Source organism: Phocoena phocoena, chromosome 12 (assembly GCF_963924675.1).
Source record: "Phocoena phocoena chromosome 12, mPhoPho1.1, whole genome shotgun sequence".
Classification (NCBI taxonomy): domain Eukaryota; kingdom Metazoa; phylum Chordata; class Mammalia; order Artiodactyla; family Phocoenidae; genus Phocoena; species Phocoena phocoena.
In genome coordinates, this window is record NC_089230.1 from 7922928 (window position 1) to 7929599 (window position 6672).

A 6672-nucleotide genomic window follows, 5' to 3' on the forward strand; every position below is an offset into this window, starting at 1 on the left:
CAATGGTCCGAAACGTAAAAGTCTGTTCGTCCTCACTTATAATGGAAATGCACATTGAAATTACACGGCAATGGAGAAACAGTGCTCGTAAATTTCCTGGTGGGAATGGGAAAATGATTCAAGCCCTGTGGAGTACCAAAATTATATATGCACTTATTCTTACGTCTTGCAATTTCACTTCTAACCCTAACCTTATTCTGAAAATACACCTTCACTTATAGAAGCAACATGTAGGCAGGGTTACTTGTTGTAGTGTCATAGCAAAAGTTATAAAATAACTCAAATGTCCATTAATAGGGAACTGGTTAGACCCCGTACATCCATAACATGAAATACAATGCAACTCCCCCCAAAAAAAGAATGAGGATGCTGTTTATGTGTTGCTTTTAAATGCGTCCCAGGCTATGTGGAAAATTGGAAGCATATCCTAGAAACAATAAAAATGGTTACCTATAGAGAGTGGTGGGGAAAGGTGGAGGCGAAAGAAATAAAAGCAAGACTTCTCTGACTTTGAACTTTTGAAGTTTTATATAGCCAAAAAGTACATTGAAAAGGAAACAAACCCAAAGTTGATAGCAAATTAAAATAAACTTAACTGTAAGTCACATTGGTAATGCAACTATCTTGTTACACAGAAAAAGGAATTAATTCCCCAGGGCTTTTGGACATAGTACTCTAAGAGAATTATCTGTGGTGAGATATATTCTAAGGTTGAGAAAGAACTGCAAAGGAATCTGCAGCTTCGCTCAGTGGTTTATAATTAATGGTAATTTTGTTGCTGTGGTTTGAAAGTATGTATATTGTAGGATAATACAAATATTTTCTTTTTTTTTTCTTTTTTTTTTTTGCGGTGCGCGGGCCTCTCCCGTTGCGGAGCACAGGCTCCGGACGCGCAGGCTCAGCGGCCATGGCTCATGGGCCCAGCTGCTCCGTGGCATGTGGGATCTTCCCGGACCGGGGCACGAACCCGTATCCCCTGCATCGGCAGGCAGACTCTCAACGACTGCGCCACCAGGGAAGCCCCAATATTTTCATTTTTAATGTACAAGACTTTAAGAGAAAATGAGGTACAAATATAAGATCAAGGACGTTCAGAAAAAAGCTGTAAAACATTTAAATTGGATATATCAATTTGAGCATATGATTTAAAAAGTAAATTTACTGCTTCTGTGCACCGAAAGGGCCTAGAAGCACTAGGGTGATGACTAAGTGTCCCAGTTTCCCCGGGACTGAGGGGATTTCCCCAGATGCTGCACTTTGTGTTAAAACTGAAAGTGTCCCAGGCAAACAGGATGGTTGGTCGCCTTACAGTAGTAATAAGCACGTTTGCCATGCCTTGGTTTCTAAATTCCATTTCCACTAAATAGAACCAGAGCTCCTTGGAGAATTGGCTGATTCCTGTTCTTGAGCAGGGAATGTGCAAGATGAATCAGACATTTTGTTGTGCCTGAATGTAAAGGTAGTGCTGAGGTTAATAAAGATAGGTCAACAGGACTTAGGAGAATAGGCAAAACTAATCTATAGGGATAGAAGTCAAATCTGGGCTTGGCTAGGAGTGGAAAACAGCAGGAATCGGTTGGAAAGGAACACGGGGGAACTTTTTGGGGTGACGAAAATATGGTAAATCATGATTAGAATGGTGGTTATCCAGTATATACCTTCGTCAGTATTCATCAAACCGTACCACTAATGAGTGCGTTTAATGTAAATTATACCTCAGATTTGTTATACCTCATATAACTTTTACCCTCATGTGTATGTAAATGAACCTCAGTAACGCGTGAAGACTAACCCAGTGAGAAAAGCAAAGACTGTTTCTTCAGAGCTTGCTATAGGAAGAGAGTCAACCATGATCACTTGCATTTTGGCAGAGACTCAAAGGCAAGCAGAGGAGTGGGAAGGCTTCACAGTGGAAAAAAGAGGGGCTTCAGCTGTGCCCTGTTGGAGGCTGTTGGCACAGAGGAGCTGGAGGTGGCTAACAAGAAGCAAGGCATTCTATGCGGTTGGATAGGGCTGCATATTCGGCTTTCTCTCGTTGGTTCCAAGTTGGAAGTGGGGACAAAAATTAGAGAAGCAGTCAGATTTTAATCAAGTCCTGGCCGTTTTGAGCTGATTGTTATACTCATTGTTTATCTTCCTGGATTGTTACTTGTGATAGCAATCTGACTTCCTCCAAGTGTGACTTACAGCAGGCTGGCTTCCGGGCCGGTTATGGAAGCTGAGGGGATTGGTTTCCTGGGCACGCTGCTGCAGGTTGTGGGTCAGAATTCTTGTTCCTTTTGTGGTCTGGCTATGCCCTTTTGTATATTCAGTCTTCAGAAGTAAATTTTTATTTTTATTTATTTATTTATTTTGGCCATGCCCCGTGGCATGTGGCATCTTAGCTCCCCAACCAGGGATCCAACCCTGGCCCCCTGCAGTGGAAGCGTGGAGCCTTCACCACTGGACCCCCAGGGAAGTCCCCAGAAGTAAATTTTTAAAAGACACAGGAACCAGCTTGAAGGGTCTCCCACAGGCCAAATTTAAGGCAAATATTAGCATCAAAAAGAAAATGACTACAATTGACTATAAATACTGAATAGATAAAAATCTGTGACTCTCCAGTTACACTTGATGAGAGACGAAGGGGGACTGTTCCATCACTGGAAATGGCTATCACACCAGCTTCTTACTCTGAAAATTAGTTATTAAAAGGAAAAATATCGTTTGCTCTGCCTTCCTTAAAAAAGGAAAATTGTGGTTCACTCTGGGTGGTTGAGGAAAAACTCTTCTTTACAATAGGGTGCTAGCGGGCTTCCCTGGTGGCGCAGCGGTTGAGAGTCCGCCTGCCGATGCAGGGGACGCGGGTTCGTGCCCCGGTCCGGGAGGAGCCCACATGCCGCGGAGCGGCTGGGCCCATGAGCCATGGCCGCTGAGCCTGGGCGTCCGGAGCCTGTGCTCCGCAACGGGAGAGGCCGCAACAGTGAGAGGCCCGCGTAACGCAAAAACAAACAAACAAAAAAAACAATAGGGTGCTAGCGAATAAATATAGAATAAATGATATAATTAGAAGGTAATTATTATGCAAGTCCTAAAGAAAGAATTGATTCAGGCAAGGATTATTAATGGACTTTAAAACCTTTATGTGGGACTTCCCTGGGGGCACAGTGGTTAAGAATCTGCCTGTCAGTGCAGGGGACACGGGTTCCAGCCCTGGTCCGGGAAGATCCCATATGCCGCGGGGCAGCTAAGCCCATGCACCACAACTACTGAGCCTGCGCTCTAGAGCCCGTGAGCCACAGCTACTGAGCCCGCGTTCTAGAGCTCATGCTCCACAACAGGAGAAGCCACTGCAATGGGAAGCCCGCGCACCGCAACGAAGAGTAGCCCCGGCTCTCCGCAACTAGAGAAAGCCCGTGCGCAGCAACAAAGACCCAACGCAGCCAAAAATAAAAATAAATAAATTTACTAAAAAAGAAAAAGCTAATGGTGTTTAGTCTTCTTTGTCTTTGCAGACCACAAAGAACTCCACAGGTACTCTAAAAAATTATATATGATTAGATTTCTATCATAATTTTTACTAGTACTATTTTTATATATTTAAAAAAATTTTTATGTGTTTATTATTTAATCAATTTATTTATTTTTGAATGCGTTGGGTCTTCGTTGCTGTGTGTGGGCTTTCTCTAGTTGCGGCGAGCGGGGGTTACTCTTCGATACAGTGCACAGGCTTCTCATTGCGGTGGTTTTTGCTGCGGAGCACGGGCTCTAGGTGTGCGGGCATCAGTAGTTGCAGCACGTGGGCTCGGTAGTTGTGGTGCACGGGCTTAGTTGTACCGTGGCACGTGGGACCAGGGATTGAACCCGTGTCCCCTGCATTGGCAGGTGGATTCTTAACCACTGTGCCACCAGGGAAGTCCCACTAGTACCATTTTTAAAATGCTGTTTCATTGTACCTATCTCTTTGAATATAAGGCCGAACGCTTTTCCAGGCTTTGCTTCCTTGTATTGTTTTGAATCGATATATTTGTCATACGGGCTTCCCTGATGGCGCAGTGGTTGAGAGTCCGCCTGCCAATGCAGGGGACACGGGTTCGTGCCCCGGTCCGGGAAGATCCCACATGCCGCGGAGCGGCTGTGCCCGTGGGCCATGGCCTCTGAGCCTGCGCGCCCGGAGCCTGTGCTCCGCAACGGGAGAGGCCACAACAGTGAGAGGCCCGCGTACCGCAAAAAAAAAAAAAAAAAAATTGTCATATACCCAAGAGATATTCACTAGATACCTGCCATTATTGTATTAAGTACAGTCTTCAAAGAGATTTTATCTCCCAAATAGTAGCTATATATTTGGATTTCAATCATTCTGAATCCTTGGTGGTAGCAGGGAGCAGAGATACTAGAGGTGTAGGGAACTCAGACTGACCTGTTCTTGGAAACAGGCTTGTCCAATTACTAGGAAGTCCTTTCACTAGTAAAAATAAAGGTGACCCTTGGAGATAACTTCCGTGTCTTGATCTCCATTCATTGTAAATAACAGTGCTTTCTGAAAAGGAATCTGTGCCAGCATTGACTAAGCAACACCATCCCCCTTCCAGCCTCCACCAGGGTACCATGGCACAACTGCTGGGAGCCATGTGCTTCTTGCTCTTGGTCCCCTCATTGTGTTTGAGTCATCAGCCCGTGAGATGAATTATGGATGCTATGAGCCAGTGTTTCTTAGTAGGCATGCTATTGGTATTTTGAGTAAGACAAATCTTTTTGTGTGTGTAAAAGTACTGTGCATCCTAGGACATTTAACATCCCTAGACTAACTCACTGAATGCCAGTAGCCCCTTTCTTTTTGTGTGACAACCAAAAGCGCCCCCTCTATATTTCCAGTACCTCTGGAGGGGCAGGATGCCCCTGCTGAGAACCCTAGTCAATTGTGGGCATCGTGGTCTTTACCAAATAGTGGCGCCCGGTCTTCTCGCAGGCAGAATTGGCCAGTTGACCAGTTCTGGCCAGGACCAGCGGATATCTCCTGGGGCTTCTGAGAAAGAGTTTCCTCGATGACAAGAGACATGTGCATGAGGAGAAAGTGCTCTTTTCCCCCTCCCTTCTTGTCTCTTAACTGGCTGGGAGGGGCTGTGATCCTTGCATCTGTAGAAACCATCTTATGACCATGACCTACCAGGTGGGAAAACAGAAGCCAGCCAGCTAAGAATGCAGAGTAGAGGGTGGAAAGTCCCTGGGTCCTAGACGACATTGGTAAGCTTCCAAACTAACCCAGGGACTCTCAGCTGTTGGGCTTTTTATGAAGTAAAATAGAAATGTTCTTATATTTGAAACCACTGTCCATAGGATTCCTGTTACCCATTGCCAAACACATCGTGACTTACACAGAGAAAAAGCATATTTACATGATAAACAAGTTAAAGAAAATTACCAACAAAGCTAGGTTTTTCTAAGGAATATGTATATATATATATGTATAAAATAATTTACCTGCAGAGAGTTGACTGTTCAAAGTCTTAAGATATGAATTGTGTTTCCTTTACTGAACCCACGCATCAAAATAATTGTCCTTCCTGCAGCATTTTGCTTTATTGTTGCTTTGACATTACTTTATGACTACAGCCCTCATTGTTCAGCAGTGCGATAAAGCAGACGTTTCAATTCCATCATTCACTTCCAGAAAATCAGACTTTACAAGACACAGACTTAGGTACATTAAAAATATAAGGAGCTTGGAGAACCTTATATTCAGAACTTTTCAAAATACTATTCTGTTTGCTCTGATGCTCACAAACTGTGTTTAACCTATGGGAGCAACAGGTAAATTCTGTTGGGTCGAACACTCAGTGAAACCTCTTCTAATTTTTAAAAAGGAAAGCTGTATGTTCCCCACAAATTAAAGATCTACTAGCTCAGGAGACGGTCCATCTGGAAACCATATGCCCGATTCCCCAAGACAAACTGCAGATCTGTGCTTCTGCCAGAGAAGTGCACTGGACTCTGGGCAGTTGTTCTAATACTGACCGTGTTGACCACCTGCTACAGATGTCTGTTAGGAACAACTGCAGACTTATTTTCATTGCTCTCTCCTGCCTTTATTAACCTCCTAACTATTTTCCTCTGTCCTACTCATCTGTGTCTGGTGCTGCCAGCCAAGTCCAGGCCTTCATCTTTTCTCCTAGTTGGTTCCCTGCCGCCCATCAAAACCATCTTGCACACAGGAAGCAAGTCCTTTTCTAATGTAACTGAGCAAGGGCTCATGTGGCCGCAGTGCAGAAAGCCCAACTCATAGTGGGTGTTTGCAGCAAAGTAAGGGCTTATTTGCAGAGTATCAGGCAAGAGAGTGGGAGACAAGCCTTAGGTCCACTCTGTCTTGGACTTTGAGTTAGGGATGTTTTAAAGGGGAAAAACAAAGAAACTGGGATTAATCATCGTTTTGTGACATTTCTGACGAGACGTGATGGGGCGCATTCAGGGTGGTATGGCCGTGGATTTGTGACATTTCCTAATCGTGGTTTTAGGAGCCAGCATGTCTGCGGTTTACCATTCCCTGGCCAGGTGGTCCGTGGCTCCGGGGTCTGTGAGCTCAACTTGCCCCAGAGAAACAACCCGAGTTTGTACGTTAATGATAAGATCTTCTACAACTTTAGTACATTAATGACGTTATCGATACAACAATCTCAGGCATCTGACTCTGGTTGG